This window comes from Lissotriton helveticus, chromosome 2_1, assembly GCF_964261635.1.
Source record: "Lissotriton helveticus chromosome 2_1, aLisHel1.1, whole genome shotgun sequence".
Taxonomy (NCBI): domain Eukaryota; kingdom Metazoa; phylum Chordata; class Amphibia; order Caudata; family Salamandridae; genus Lissotriton; species Lissotriton helveticus.
In genome coordinates this window covers 1,402,035,138-1,402,052,773 of record NC_136059.1, presented here as the reverse complement: position 1 = coordinate 1,402,052,773, position 17,636 = coordinate 1,402,035,138, and the positions used below count along the sequence as shown (strand labels likewise).

The 17,636-nt window shown below is 40.1% G+C and overlaps 1 protein-coding gene across 1 annotated transcript in view; it reads left to right on the top strand.

Moving 5' to 3' along the window:
* The window catches only part of LOC144819772 (neuronal acetylcholine receptor subunit alpha-7-like), an 892,484-nt gene that overhangs the window by 185,618 nt on the left and 689,230 nt on the right, over positions 1-17,636 (top strand). The window contains exon 4 of the mRNA XM_078677526.1: positions 10,156-10,265. The gene's annotated coding sequence lies outside the window, so the exon portion shown is untranslated. The remainder of the gene's footprint in view (positions 1-10,155; positions 10,266-17,636) is intronic.

Sequence of the window (17,636 nt, the reverse complement as noted above, 5' to 3'; positions counted from 1 at the left end):
ACCATGAGTGACTCAGTGCAGTTTTTCCAGAGCTCACAAGATGACCATGTCCTATGTGAGCAGCTTGTCTGGGTGTGAATTCTTCATGCATTCTGGGATGTGTGGTCTTGTGTGGATAAAAAGCTAAGCAAAGTTACGGGAGGAATGCAAAATAAATGCCAAGAATGGATGACCTACCTGCTCCGGGGCCTGAATGGAATCTGTGTTGGGGAGAAAGGGGGTGGGTTTGAATAAGACACTGCAAGACCTGCTGCTAATGGAACAGAAATACAACTCACAAGAACTTATCCAGCATCATACTGGGTTCTCTCTCTCTACTCCCTGACATCCGAGCTGCGGAGTCACAAGTTCACAACAAAAGAAATGCAGACAGAAAATAGATCACAGGCACCCACCTTCTCAGAGCTACAGAGTGCAGCTGGGGTACGAGCCCCCTTTCTATCTTTCTAGAACCTTCCTGCATTTCCCAGGTCAGGGGGTCTAAAAAGGTACGGGCACTCATTTCACTGGGGTCAGAGTTCAAACTTCATTTCCACCAATGTTCCATTAATCCCAGTGCTCCGGCGTCCCTGCTGCTGAATGGCGGTCACCAGAGCTCTCGTTTCACCGGATCAAGCGGGTAAAGTGCACCTGCATCAAGTGAAATGGTCTTGCAGATGGGGTGCCTAAGCACACACAAACCGGCCTTGCAAGCATATTTATAATGGTGGGTGCCGGTTAACTCTGCTTCACAAACTCTACCCTTCAAGCAGAGGGATAAAAACTACTCAGCCGACAGAGCTGAGTTTATCGCCCACTGCTACAACAGATCAGATCTTACTCACGCAGACATACATATGTCACAGATTGGAAAAGACGAAGATACTGTTACGAGATCTGTTAGTTTGGTTCAAACCTGGTTAACCCCATTTTTCGGGCCACATGACCTCAATTGTCTCTGTACGGCAAAAAAAGCATTGCACGACATAGTATCCGACATACACGACATAGTATCCGACATAATGAAGGTGCATGAAACAGGTGAACAGTGCTATACAGACCTCAAACTTGGGCAATTTGAGAATAATCCACCTATTATGAATTTACATAACCCAATGAAAATTAACAAACTAAAAACCTTCACTAACATGTCCAAGAAGAAGGCAGTGAATAGTAATGTCAGGACAATCATCATGAAAACAGACAAAGCACTATTTGGTTAAATCATTGTGACAGCACAGAATTGAACCTTCAAATGGCGGATGTACTCTCTTATCCCTTAGGACCTTAACCATGGGGTTTAGCAACTCGAAAATGTTTGTTGCGAAAGACAAACAAAGCTGTTTTTAGCAACATACTTGCAGAAAAACATTACCCCTGCTGAGGAAATACCTGGAAATTCAGCCATGCTGATTGATGATATGGTTCTTGCTCAGAGAGTAAAAGGAGAGGAATCAAACTTTGGTGAGGTGGCTATGTCTCTCTTGTCAATGGCTTTGCTGGAACAACATAGGGGTCAAATAATAAATATTTTGTGTGATGCGTATAATGAGATGTCTATTAAGAACAGCAAAAGGACAATCAAAGGGTGGGAACTCGGGCACCAGTTAGAGCATCTCACCTTTCTAGATTTTCAGACAATGAAGGAAATTCCTAAGTCACGTAAGGAATGAAACAACTCTCATCACATTTCTTGTTAATGAATGGAGGGAGCCAGAGTATTTTGTAAAACTTGAGAAAAACACTGCTCACGAACTGTGGGGATAAATGCTGCAAAGCCACATCTGAAGGGATCCACAAAGTGCCCATTCTTAACAGTACACACAAAGCAGCAGAAGGTCGCTAGTTGCTGCATGCTGCACATGCTGCTAATGAGGGTTATGAGGCAGTAATGATAAACTAAGATGATACTGGTGTGTTTGGGATTCCATGACAGAATCATAGCTATGTGTCTGCTGTCAGTCAGTCAAATTCACTTTATTCAGTTAATTAAAACCATAAAAGTATGCTACAAAAATGCATTACAAGGAAATATACAAAAAATATTAAATAAACATAATCATCACGATTTATCAAAAAATACATAATTAATTCCTTAATATACAGAATAAAAAGGTGAAAATTCCATACAAGTCCTGACACCAGATGCACATTATTAGCAGCACTTCCTTTCTTCTTAATCCTGACAGCCACGGTTAAAAAACTAGCTATATTAAAAATTTCACATGTATTATTTAACATTTGCAAATAAATGAAAGCCGGTCTTGTATGAGTAAAACCTTTGCCTTTTAAAATCGGTATTATAAAACGATTACGGATATGCAAAAAATATTCACAAAATAAAACAAAATGCAGAGAATCCTGAGTAGAGAAATTGTCACAGGTACATATATCTAAGTCCTCCAGCTTTTTCCATCCCTTTGGCTCGGCAAAAAGCAAATGTAGTTGGTTTAACTTGAATCGAACCAATAGGAAGCGATGGTGCTGGTTAGACACAATGGTTAAGTATGGCTCAATCGTTAATGATGTACATATCAGCTGATGAGCCCGAACAGACGGTTTGCTTAACTCATTCTGCTCTCTATCACTTTGAGATACCTGAACATACATATTTTTAACCCACAATTTGTTGTCTTTTAACAATTTCTCTGGGGAACCAAAGAGCTCAGGTCTGCCTAAATAAGCTTCAGTCCTTTTGACATAATTTAGCCATGGGATGCTACTTGCCAAGTCAAGAGTTAAACAGTCACGAATGATAACACAGTTCATCTCCAGCTCCGGATTTGTCCAAATACTTATCCATTTGAGCAGAGGAGCCATTCCAATGGTGTCTGTTATATAACCTATGTCCATTTCTTGATGAATAATATAGGTGGATGTTGATGACGGTACGGCTAGCATATTTTTTAGAAATTTATTTTCCACTATTTGCACGTTCCTAGCGCTTGTGTAGCCCCAAAGTTCTGAACCATAGCTCGCAATGGCCAGACATTTAGCTCTGTAGATATTTAACATAGCTTGTATGGGTTTAGAGCCCAATGTGCGAGCAAAATCTAAAACAGCAACAGTTGATCTTGCCATTAAATTTCTTTTGGCCTGCATTTGTGGGATCCAGGAATCCCTTTCGTCAAATAACACTCCCAAATATGAGAATGACGTTACCCGTGTGAGATGGTTTCCCTCACAATAGTGACTTTTACATTTCTTTGGCTTGGCCCCCATGATCATAATGTGGGACTTAGAGAAATTTACATCCAAGTCCAAGGACTTCATGAATGAAGCAAAAGTGGTTAAAAGCTGCTGTAGGCTGTTCGCCGTTCTAGCTAGTAGAGCAGCGTCATCCGCATATAACAGGGCCGGAATTAATCTCTCTCCTATATGCGGGATATCACTACACGCACCCGATAGAACAATTTCAAGATTGTTAATAAATAAAGTGAATAACAGAGGGGCCAAAATACAGCCCTCTCTCACTCCTTTAATTATACGGATGCCTAGTGATAGGTTCCCTCTTTGATCGAATCGTACTGTGGCGCTCAGATATTAATGTAGATCTACCAGAAAATTTACGATATTTTCATCTAATCCTAATTTCAAGAGCAGATGCCATAACTTGGACCTGTTCACTCTGTCAAAAGCCGAAGAAAGATCCATAAATGGTAAATGAAGTGTGCCATTCTTCGCAATGGTATATTTCCCGGTCAACAAGAGCAAGTTAAGGCACTGATCGGTGGTACCTCTCCCCTTCATAAAACCATACTGAAGGTTAGAGAGGATGTTAGCATCATTCAGCCAGTCTGTAAGCTTGGCCAAAACCACTCGTCCTAGCACTTTCACAGAAGAATCGATCAAAGAAATTGGCCTATAACAGCGGGGGTCACTTCTAGAACCCTTTTTATAAACTGGTACTATCACTGACAACGACCAGGATTTAGGTAAACCCACTTTACAGGCTTTATTAAAAACATTGGCAAGCAGTTTAGGCCAAAGGGGTATGTTTGTTAAGAAGAGGGCAGCGGGAACCCCATCTGGGCCAGGGGCTTTATTTTTAGACATTTGGGCTATAGCCTTTGCTACTTCACTAACTGTAAAAGTTAGAAGATATTTCTTACCCACATAAATAGAGTCCCTCGGTTTATTTTCTCCCTGGTCTCCATATATAACTTTAAAATGATTGTACCAATCCTCTTCAGGAATATTACCCTTCAACATACCACTTTTACAATCAGAGAAGAAGGGTCTATTCACTACACTCCAAAATTTGGCACTGTTTTTTAACACGTCAATAGACGTTAATTCCATAAAAGCATCATTTTTAATCTGAGTTTTACAAGTGTTTGTAGATAATGTATACTCTTTCCTACAATTAGCAATGAAGGTCTTATCTTGTGTGCTGTTTTTTAGTGCACACATTAATTTTTGATGTGCAGCTGAACAACTGTGATCAAACCACCTTTCTCCTTTATTTACGTGTTCTTTGAAGGGGTGTAAAAAATCTTGTGCCACTTGCCTACTAATTTTATTGTATGCACTTAGAACACCATCATCTCCTGCCTCACTATCACAGCACAACTCCAATTCTGGCCTACTGTATTGGCTAATCCATTACAGAAATCTGTGTCTGCTGTCTAAATGACCTCAAGTGTACTGACATGTGCAGACTTCTTGCCTGTGAAACTCAAGCAGATGCAGAGGACACCTATTCAGAAGAAGATAATGTCGAAGAAAGTGAATGATAAAATTGGGTTTATCTTTACTCATGACATACATTGCCTATGTAAGATGGAACATCTATTATTATATGAAATTATAAGTGAAAATTATGCATATGATCTAGATCAATATATGAGGAATACAATTAAGTTTTATTGTTATTATTTTAAGGACTATGGCCCACATGCATCAAAGCAAAAACCGGTTGCAAACGGGCAGATTCTCAGAATCTGCCCCTTTACGACCGGTATTTTTGCATTTGGGATGCATCATCTCAAATGCAAAAATCGCAATTTAAGTAATTTCTAAATTGCGATTACTTACATTGCCATTGCATTTAAAGGAATTGCACATTGAGATTCCTGAAATGCAATGCATTAAAGTAAAAAAAACTAGCGATTTCGCTAATAGGGGTAGCAAATTACCATGAAGTTGAACTTCATGGTAATTTGCAAAAACTTTGAAAAATGCAATAAAGTGCATTTTCAAAGTTCCATTTTACACACACACATGCCCTTGGGGCATGTGTGTGTGCAAACTGTACTCATATGCAGATTTCAGGGGTGCAACAGGGTGTCCTTTTGACACCCAGGCACACTTGAAATTGCATTCTCAATTTGTGATTCTCTAATTGAGAATCGCAAATTGAGAATGTATTCCCATTCATTCTTTGGGCCTATAGGCCCATAGGAATGAATGGTGAGGTAGTCCTTAATTGCGAGTCTGAATTTGCGAGTCGCAATTAAGGAATGTTTAGCAATCACTATTTTTTTTTGCGATTTCTACATGCATAACCTTTTGCTATTCCTTATTAGTGAATCCTTATTTTTCGCTAATAAGGAATAGCAAATGGCATTGTTGATGCATTTGCCAGTATATTGTTATTATTACAATTAATAATCATAATTCGTTTTCAATAATATTGAATGGAACCAATCTGGTGGAATTAAATTTGTTTTTGTACATAGTATGATGAAGTTGTGTGCTATTTATCCAAAATATGAAAATAAAAAAGAAATTTCAGCTTTGTTTGCTAATCCAATAAAATCCGACAAAAAGCAAAGAGTGATGACTTGCTATCAAGAAGAGTCTCATGACTCACTTAAAAATAAAAGTATTAGTTGGCTAAGTTGTTACTGTGACTTCCCTACGACGTTTGCAGACCAGATCCTCAGTACACGGAGAGTCAAATGGATAGGCCCATCGAGAAAAGCCATAAAGGGAGATTGCATAATCATTAATTTTAAGAATAGACATTATGCAAGAATATCTCTGAACAGTTTCAACCTGGGACAATCATCAGGGCATGGCACTTCATTATTACACCTGACGTTTTTCTATAAACACCATAGGCAAATTCGACCAGGTGGGTTAACCCAAGAACTGGATAGAACTAGGAGCAGTACTTGCCCGCAACAGGATAATAGGTTTAACTTGCCAGTCTCTAACAGGTTTCAACCGTTTAGCAACTTAGATGAAAATGACTGACTGGATAAGAATTTCTTGAATAATAAGAATACTGTTAGTGGGAATGGGAAGAGCTCTGGCAGTAGCCAGGAAACAGAGCCCGTAATTTTGGAACAAGCCGGCCCGATGGTTAATGAGATTACATTGGAGCTAGGCTTGGTAAGCACTGAACACAACTGTATATGGATTGTCGTCCTGGTATACCTGTAGGAAACGGTGGAGTCAAACAGGAAGGAGGGGTCACATTAGCCTCCTGGAATATCGCTGGAATATCTAATAAGCAGGAAATGCTAGGATGGTCAGAGTTCCTTGACTCCAATAAGATTATATGTCTACAAGAGACCTGGTGTACAGGGTCAATTAATTTTGATGGTTTTACTTCTTATGAATTACCAGCATTAAGATCAGGACTGGGCAGAGCCAAGGGGGGGCTTGTTATTTTACTATCAACTGGTATTGACTTAATTGTAAAGAAGCACATTGACATTGGGTGTCATTCTCAGGTTTTGTGGTTAAAACAAAAGCATGTTAGAGACGTACTTTTAATTAATTTTTATAATAATGTGTTTGAAAATATCCGGTTTAAGGTCGTCCTGGAATTGGAGAATGCTATCGCTAAGCTACATGAGGGGGTGATGGTTGCGTTTGACATACTATGTGTGGGAGATTTCAATATCCCCACCTGTTTATTTTCCAATACCAGGGTTTGAGGTGTTAGAGATGATTTAGGAGATGATGGCATTCATTTCCCCCATAATTCCTACGGGGAAACGCTTAACAACTATATGGCAAATTATGACTTAGTCATCCTAACGTGTGCAACAGATGAGATTGGAGAAAGGATCCCCACTTTTACGGGAAGAAACGCAAACACAATTATTGATCATGTTTTAGTATCTTGTAGTATTTCCCAAAAATATATTACCCCACGGGTAGAAGATTATTTGCTTAGCGATCATAATTGTATAATTACAAAGGTAGATATCTGGGACACTACTCACAAGAGTATACCGGTTACTGTGGATCATATTGCACCCATTAGGTCAAGCGGGGTAAGAATGAAATGGAAAGGAGTGAACCCAGAAAAAACTATGGGAAATATAGTCAGAAACTGTCACCAAGAAATAATAGAGAACTTGGATGCTAGCAATTCACCAATGATGATTTTAACAAACTTCTGTAAAATAAATAATAACATCAGCACTATCCTAACGATAGCATCTAAAAAACATTGTGCAGGGGTAAGGGCTGGTTTAACCATGCCTGCACACACTCACTAACCTTGTTAAAAAAGGCCCTGGCAAGTTTACCCAGGGACCCGTTGATGGTAAAGAAACTTAGGATTGAATATAAAGAAGTTCTTAAATCTAGGAAAAGAGAATTGCAACAGGACGCCTGGGATAAGCTCAACCAGGCGGTAGATACTTGTGACTCGCAGTTGTTCTGGGCTACTGTAAACTCCCCGTTCCTAAAGAATGAATCCCAGCCTGAATTATCATCTAATGTAAACTGTGAGGCATGGGTAACTCACTTCTTGAGTATTTTTAAAACCGAGGTTGCCAATAATCTAACTGACCTAGCTAATTGGCCAATCCTACCTCTTGACATTACCCTCTATGAAGTAGCACAAGGCATCAAGAACAGTAAGGGGGGGAAAGGCCAGAGGCCCAGATGGAGTGCCTGTAGATGTCTATAAGTCATTGCCAGCCCTCTGGGTACCGCTTTTAAATATTGTACTTAACACAGCAGTAATGGAAGACCCCCCGGATTCATGGGTGGAATCAACTATAATACCGATATATAAAAAGGGGGTGAAATCGGACCCTAAAAATTATAGACCGATTTGACTGTTAGATTCTTCAATAAAAATAATGAGCAGGATCCTATTAGTGAGATTGGAGGAATGGGCTGAGGACAATAGGATTTTAGCAGATTCACAATATGGTTTTAGAAAAGGCAGAGGCACCCTGGAACAATGTATCAATTTAGATTTGATCATTGGGAAATATACTTGTGCTAAGCAATGGTCTCTTTATTCATGTTTCGCTGATCTTAGCAGCCCTTTTGATTTAGTGGACCACTCCATTTTATGGTCAACTCTACTGGACCTTGGTGCCCCGGAACCTATAATCTTCTTCCAGGCAAGGCTTTATGAAAGACTTTTTACATCTGTCCGGTATGGCCAGGGAGGTGAATGTACTCCCAAGTTCAGGGTAAGATGCGGCATCCGCCAGGGTTGTGTTCTGGCCCCTTTATTATTTACACTCTTTATTAATGGGGTAGACTCAACCCTTAAACGGGTTTTGTCGGATGCGCCCAAGGCAAATGGAATAGATGTCCCAGTGCTGCTATATGCGGATGACGCTGTACTATTATCTAGAACCCCATTAGGGCTCCAGCGTCTCCTTAATTCATTTGTTGATTTTATGTCTAGGAGGAAAATGGTGATCAATAAAAGTAAAACATATGCTATGTTTGTGGCCAAAAAAGGAACTTATGTAAACCTTTTTACATAGAAGGACAGAAAATTGAAACAGTGGATAAGTTATGTTACCTAGGGATAACTTTTGCTGGGAACAGCACTTGGTCAAATGAAAAACTAAATGTACAAGCAAAAATGGCCAAAAGTTGCCATGGTATTTTTAAATTTGCAGCAAATCTGGGGGACCACCGAATCAAGGACATGCTACATATATATCTTGCTAGAAGCGCATCCATCGCACTATATGGTGCGGGGGTGTGGGGTCACAGCTGTAACAAGCAATTACAAATAACCGAAAATAAGTATTTAAAAAATTTGCTTAGCCTTCCTAGTTCGACATCAACAGAGCTTATTCATAGGGAACTAGGTATCAGTTATTTGTCAGATAAACTAGCACTTAGACCCCTAATTTCTTGGAGACTTATCTGGAGTAAAGAAGAAACAGCTTTTAATAGAGTAATTATCCAAGATTGCCTCCGGTTGGACAACTGGTATAAGATCCCCTGGCTGAAATATGTTGTACAATGTTTTAATGACTTACTTAAAGTAAATATTGTAGATGACCTTGAGGCAACGACAGAACTGACAAAATTAGAAATTAAGAACCTGTTTCTATATAGCAGAACTATGGTGAATAGTAGTGACAACGAACTGCTAAAAACCTGTCATTACTATTCTTGCTATTCAGACGCTGTTGGGTTCCAACCATACCTGAGTTCTGTTACCAGAGCATCCCATAGATATGTCCTAACCAGGGTGAGATTTGGGCTTGCGCACCATTTGGTCGCATTCTCTAAGATCAAAGATTATCCAACTTCCCCCTGCCCATGTGATGGCGACACCAAACAGAGCACCTTGCACTTCCTCCTAGTCTGTGAATTGTATAAAGATTTTCGTATAGCCTTGTTAAAACCGTTATTTTTAAAATATTGCACTATTACCACTGATGCTGCTATGAGGCTGATTGTCTCAATGAATGAATTTGATGTTTGCTTCTTTACTGCAACGTTTCTGCTCAAATCTATTGAAGCTAGGAAAAGTATGATGTTTTAAATTTATCCCTTAATAATCGACTATTTTTTATGACCTTTTATGACCTTTTTTAAAAAAAATGAATGTAATGAGAATTGATATTGATTATGTATCTATATGCTTTTATGGTTATTTTTAATGACCCGAATAAAGCTTTTTTTAATTGAATTGACTGGCTATCACATATTTTCCATCTCTAGGCATCCATACCTTGCAAAGAAATCATGTTAGAACCCATCCCCCGAGTTGTACCAATGGCCTACATTTGGGGTCCTGGCTCATGGCCTATTATGAGTTTGTGTGTCTTATTCCATGTTTAGCTGTGAATTACACTTGAATGTCTGCGCCTGATTAACAAAGTATTTTTCATATATAGGTGTATCTTGCTTAAGTTTTATGTGTGAGTTACTCCTGAATCTTCAGGAGTCAGTCTTGCTTGAAGTTGTTCTGAAAAAAGTACATATTTCTATATATTTTTACAGTACTGGAACGATTGTTACTTGACTTGGGATCAATCAGAATATCCGGGTGTTCAAAAACTTCGTTTTCCTGCTGACCAGGTGTGGGTGCCGGATATACTACTATACAACAGGTAAATAACTATCTGAACGATTGTAATTGCTGTTATAATCAATTGGCTGATCTGATAAACCCTTACACCCTACTGGAAAATTAATCAATCAACAAAAGTTTATACATTATTGTCCAGGTAATATTCATTTTTTATATATATATATATATATATACACACACGTTATTGTCCAGGTAATATTTATTTATATAAATATATATCTATATATATGCAAAGGAAAACGGGATACCGCCGAGCACTCGGTTTGTATAAAAAACACATGATCCGGGTTCTTTATGCCAAAACAAAGAGGTTTATTAAATTCATAAACCTTGTGACGCGTTTTGCGCTCCACAGAGCACTGTTCACACAACGTTCTCGTAAACAAATCGTGCTTTATGGACACCATGGGTATTAACACATCCTCGACATAGAAAGCGGACTTGGTTTGTGCCCGCCATCTTGGAATGGTTTTCAAAGTCCGTGAACATTTTGCATCAAACCCATTATAGCATTGTTATACCTTTAGTTACTCATAGGTCTGAAACAATTCGTTGTTGTTTACTGCCGCCAAAATGTTTATAGAAACACAGAAACTATCAACCTAGTGTGTGGGTAAAGTGTGCGGGCATCCTAGTGCATTCTGGTATTTTGGGTCCAGATTTATCCAACCCTTTAGTCGTGCCTTATTGGAAAAAGAAATGTGTCTAATACCTAGTATGGACTTCTTTAGTCGAGACATGCTTGTCCGGGTAATGGCTGGTTAGTGCCAATGACCAAAAGTCGGACTAGAAAATAGCTAAAGGTTAACACATTAACTATGTACACCATGATCAAAGAAGGGTTTACCTCCTGAACATTACTCTCAAGTGATGGAAATGCGATCTCTACTGGCGGCTGGTTAGTGCCAAAGAAATTACAAGTACATATCCTGTGTTAAAATTCGTGACTACTTCGTCATCACCACCCCAGTTAGTGTCCTAGTCCGATGAAGTTAGGTGTCCACCATCTTTCTTAAGCACGAAAAGAAACCTCATACCCTCAACAGTCAATCTACAGTGCATTAAAATAATAATCATAATAAACATAAAAACGAGTTCTTCCATATTGAAATATATACATTACATCCTGCGGTGGTGGATGGAAGATGAGTCTCGGAGAAATGTTTGGGGTCTCACTGTCGCAAGCCTGTGACTGATCCCCTCCCTTCCTTCCTGTGAGAGAGAGAGAGATATAGAAGAAAATTAGATCGCATGAAAGAAGAAAAATGCTAAAATCCAACATGTTAATCTTCACATCAAGTGACATCAATACTACATATGTCCGAGTTACATTGCTATCCTATAAATATATTTGTGTTACTTCCATGGGACCAAAATTCAGAGGAGGAAGGGCACTGTTGTATTCCACTTGTGTTTAGAAAAATGTATTTACTCAGTATGTAAGTGTATAGCCATCTCCTCATCCATGTTATGTCCATTCGGGTAACGGGTACAGAGATTGATGATGTATTTAGATTCTCGTTGTCTTAGTTTTAAGGTACGGTTATATATATATATATATATTCACTGAAAAAAACATAGGTTTAACACCAGTTATAGTTAGCTGAACATTTTACTCATACAAAACCATTGAAATTCCCACTCTATAGTTAGTTGGACTCACTATAACTCGCGCGCCCGCAATCCACTGCTGATGATGTCACATATTACAACATTCATGACATGGTCAGTTACATCACTGATGACATCACTGATGACATCTCAAATGACATCACTGATGACATCTCAAATTACATCACTTATGACCTAATTCATGTGATAATACGATGCACCTCCTCACACTCTAATCTAACCTTTAATACACCCAGTGTTAAATACAAACTACCATTCCTGAAACCATTGACACGCCAATACCAGTTACTACATACGCACTCACTGATTCCTAGGTCTACACACACATCCACTCATTCACCCATACAATCACTCATACATACAGACACAAAAAAGCTATGCATTTTACCAAATGACAGACACAAAGAGAGAGATGGGGCAGGCACAGAGTAAGATGACACACAGGCACAGAGTGAGGTGAGACACAGGCACTGAGTACCCTTTAAGCTTAGAGATACAAACTGTGAGCAGACACAGGTGACATTATTGACAAATGTGAAAATCTATTTCCTTATTTCATACAGACACTCAGTGTGATCCTTGTCAAAAATGTTAAAGCCATACTTTTTACCATAAAACATTCACCAGAGTGAGATGAGACACACGCAAACAGACAAATAATACACACAAAGAGAGAGAGATGGGGCAGGAACAGAGTGAGATGATACACAGGCACGGAGTGAGGTGAGACACAGGCACTGAGTACCCTTTAAGCTTAGAGATGCAAACTGTGAGCAGACACAGGTGACATTATTGAAAAATGTGAAAATATAATTCCTTATTTCATACAGACACTCAGTGTGATCCTTGTCAAAAATGTTAAAACCATACATTATACCAAATGACACTCACAAAGAGAGAGATGGGGCAGGCACAGAGTGAAATGACACACAGGCACAGAGTGAGGTGAGACACTGGCACAAAGTACCCTTTAAGCTTAGAGATGCAAACTGTGAGCAGACACAGGTGACATTATTGACAAATGTGAAAATATAATTCTGTATTTCACACAGTCACTCAGTGTGATCCTTGTCAAAAATGTTAAAGCCATACTTTTTACCATAAAACATTTACCAGAGTGAGATGAGACACAAGCAAACAGACAAATGACACACACAAAGAGAGAGAGATGGGGCAGGCCCAGAGTGAGATGATACACAGGCACAGAGTTAGATGAGACACAGGCTCAGATTGAGATGATACAAAAGGGGATGATGGACGGAGCGTTTGAGCAAATCAAACACTCACCCCCAGTCAACTGAGCTGGGTTTAATCCATCACCATTCTTTAGCCCACTCAGCCACCCCATTTCAGACATGGCTATATGCAAATCAGTCTGACCCTGTGCCTCAAGGGAACAGTCTAGCCCGAACTGCCAAGCCATGTCTTCCATGGACCGGAAACAAGCATCCTGGGACCGGTTTCGGATTCATAATCCTCATCAGCCAGGCTATCTTGAATCCAGTGGCCAAGTGAGCAAGGGACTCACGTCTGAGCATACCCTGCCACAGTTAGGGCGAACAAAGCGATACAAAAGGGGATGATGGACGGAGCGTTTGAGCAAATCAAACACTCACCCCCAGTCAACTGATCTGGGTTTAATCCATCACCATTCATTAGCCCACTCAGCCACCCCATTTCAGACATGGCTATATGCAAATCAGTCTGACCCTGTGCCTCATGGGAACAGTCCAGCCCGAACTGCCAAGCCATGTCTTCCATGGACCGGAAACAAGCAACCTGGGACCGGTTTCGGATTCATAATCCTCATCAGCCAGGCTATCTTGAATCCAGTGGCCAAGTGAGCAAGGGACTCACGTCTGAGCATACCCTGCCACAGTTAGGGCGAACAAAGCGATACAAAAGGGGATGATGGACGGAGCGTTTGAGCAAATCAAACACTCACCCCCAGTCAACTGAGCTGGGTTTAATCCATCACCATTCTTTAGCCCACTCAGCCACCCCATTTCAGACATGGCTATATGCAAATCAGTCTGACCCTGTGCCTCATGGGAACAGTCCAGCCCGAACTGCCAAGCCATGTCTTCCATGGACCGGAAACAAGCATCCTGGGACCGGTTTCGGATTCATAATCCTCATCAGCCAGGCTATCTTGAATCCAGTGGCCAAGTGAGAAGGGACTCACGTCTGAGCATACCCTGCCACAGTTAGGGCGAACAAAGCGATACAAAAGGGGATGATGGACGGAGCGTTTGAGCAAATCAAACACTCACCCCCAGTCAACTGATCTGGGTTTAATCCATCACCATTCTTTAGCCCACTCAGCCACCCCATTTCAGACATGGCTATATGCAAATCAGTCTGACCCTGTGCCTCATGGTAACAGTCCAGCCCGAACTGCCAAGCCATGTCTTCCATGGACCGGAAACAAGCATCCTGGGACCGGTTTCGGATTCATAATCCTCATCAGCCAGGCTATCTTGAATCCAGTGGCCAAGTGAGCAAGGGACTCACGTCTGAGCATACCCAGGATACTTGTTTCCGTGTCAGTGCTCACAATAGAGCCTGGTGATGTTTCCAATTCTGAATCCGACGCAATTTCCAAACTGCACTTCTCGCTCTCATCCTCGTCATCTGCCTCATCATTGCCAGTAAAAAAAACATCCACACTAGGAGAGGCCAGTATAGATCCTTGTACATCTGGTACATCTGGTATATCTGGCATATTCATATCGTTTTTCTTGTTTATGTTTGCATTAATCTTTTCCAGTTCTGTATTTGTGCCTGTTGAGCTCTTAGCCCCTATTTCTGTCACATTTGTTATTCCATCGTTGATTATCTCCTCTTGAGGCCGCCCCACTGTCTCATTTAGATTAGCTTCCCCATTGGGATCGCATACTTCAAAATCGGTATTATTAACAGAATTAGGGAGTGTATTTGTCTCTTTAACTCCGGGTGTAATGTTAAATACGTCTTTCCTCTTTAAGAATTTAGCTCCGCCTCCTCCCTCCACTGTATGAGAGCTTTGCAATCCCTCAGGTTCTGTAATCTCGGTCTGTGGTTGAACCTCTAGCCTGCTGTTCACACTCCCGGTGGCTCCAATCTGCCCGGCCATTACTTTAGTTGCAGCAAGCTGTTTCTCTCTGCACAAGGATACCAATGTCGAGACCGTGGTCGCACGCAGAGAGACAGAGACTGAAACTGATTGAATGCTCAATGCGAGTGCAGGCGCACGTGAGAACGTCTCTATAATTGTTGTCTGCCGGAGTGCTACCTCCTTCCCAGTTACCTCGCCGGCAATGGTTTTTACATCATCATTTCTCCTTGTCGAGGCTGGGGCTGTCGTCTTCCCCTTCTCTGCAGCTTTTTCACGGGTTTTCCGTATTTTATTCTCTGCATCTTGTTCGCGGATCTTCCGTATTTTATTCTCCTTCGCCGCCTCTCGCCTCTGCTGTGCCTTTGACCTTGCTTTTCCTCTCAGGTTTGAGGCCGGGGCACCAGAGTTATCTGTGCATGCTTCCTCCTCCACGTCCCCCCAGCCGTCTCGGTCATGGGCTTTCCTCGGGGATCGCAAAAGTTTGGGAGCCATAGCTTTCAGCACGTATTTCCAGCGAGCAAACCCAAAGTGGAAGGATCGAGTTATCAGGGACGCAATATATCTGAGCAAAGCTCTTTCCTTTATCTGGGACAAGTCCTTATTTTGTAGAAACCAGGCGGTGAGTTCCCCAAGCATTACACTTTTATCACTTTTATCGCAGCATCGGCGTCGGCGTTTATCACCCCCTCTGATGCAGCTCTCTGTGCGCTCTACACATTTCCTGATATTTCTTCTCAAGAAAAGACTTGTCAAAATCTTGCTGGAGCCTGATTATTTGTTAGTCCTTCAAAATCACTGGGCTGTGTGGCGCTAGATGGAACATAAAGCATCAGCAGGCAGGCAGGTAGGTAGAAATCAAACTCGCAGGCCGAGGGGTGAGCATAATACAAATAAATCAATCTGCCATCAGGAGAGGGTCTGGACGTGGCTTTCCTCTACGGCGTCTCGGCGGCCATCTTGCCCCAACCCTGTATCTCAATGCTTCCTAAGATTCATCCAAAACACAATCTTCAGTGAAAAAAAAGAATGCTCCTGGTAAGCAAACAAAGGACTTTTTAAGGAAGTTAATGAAATGTAAAAGAAAAGATGTTCTTTCAAAGAAAAAACAAACATCTCTAAATACAAAGAAAAAACTGTGCCCCTCAAAAAATGTTGGAGCTGCAGAAGGAGATGATATTCTCTATAGCAATAGACGGAGAAATCAATTTATTGACATTCGTAGACAAATGTTTTATAACAGATTTGTTTTAAATTTATTTAAAAAATTTAAAGATGTATCAAAAGAAGAGTGCTTTTTACAAGAAAAAAAAAGCATAGTGAAGATTGTGGATCAGGCATTTAAAATTAAAAATAAATGATATGGTTTAGTAATCAATAGAATTTGTACACTAGATAAGGTAATCAGTTTTTTCAAATCAAAATGTAAGTGGAAAAGAGTAATTAATCGGACTAATTTTTGTGATGTTTTTTCTGGAGAATGGAAGCATAGTTCAAGTTGTGAGAAATTTTTTAATGAAGAAAGTTACTTTCAGGATAATGATTTGGTGCATGCAGTTGACACCAGTGGTCGAGCATATGAGGTGAAGGACGGTTGTCCGGTTGAAAAAGAAAAAATTGTGCATAGAAATACAGAAGAGGTGTTAGCTGATGAAGTTTTAGGGAGATGTCCTAAGGCTCCAGTGTATACTTGGAATTGTAGTAGTATTTGTAGTGTGCGACAGGATTCAATTGATTTGTTTCTCAATTTCTTACGGACATATACTAAGAAAAGTCTAAAACAAAAGATGAAGATTTTGCAAGAGTTAGATCCTTGTAGAGTGAGAGAAAAAACAGGTTTGCATGGGCATTCACTGGCTTGTCTTTCAAGAAAAGTATGTCAGAGTGTTTTTCACCATTTTAGGATGTTAGCAGTGCATCATAATAAAGTGAGGAAATTAGTGAGAAGGTTGTATTATGCAAACAGTCCAGCACTTAAGCTAAAACAGTTAAACAGTGCTCTTTTGCATGGAACTGAACTAGATGTGAAGAACATTTGTGAAGAAATTGAGTGTTGTTACTTTGGTGAATAAGAGGACAGTGCAGAAACTGATACAGTAATAGAAGGTAATGTGGAAGAGAATGTAGAGATTTCAAGTACAGAACAATTTGAACATAAAATTACAAAGTTTAAGGTCAATTCAAGTGAAAGGCCTAATTTTACTTGTGTGTGTTGTCGACAAACTCATTATAAGAATCAGACTAGATTAGTTGATTTATATGTAAAAAGCGAAATGTAAAATAATGATGAGTGGAAGGATTTTGCAACTTATTTGTTGGTAGAAAATTGTTTTGATTTGGGTTCTGATCAACGTATTTGTGAATATTGTTATAATAAATTAAATGAAAACAGAATGCCTGCTACAGCTGTTCATAATAATCTGGAGTTGGTAGACATTCCTTCTGAATTAATGGATTTAAATACCTATGAGTCTATTCTGATTCAATGTGTGCATTCTTTTCAGGCTATTGTTCGCATGGAGCCTAAGACAGGGAAATTGCCTCCTTCACATTTACAGAGAGGATTAAAGGGAAGAGTTGTTTATTTTCCTCTAGATTTTAAGAAAAATATTGATACAATTGGTGTAGAAAAAGTAGAAGAGGAACCTCTGGTTATTCTAGTTA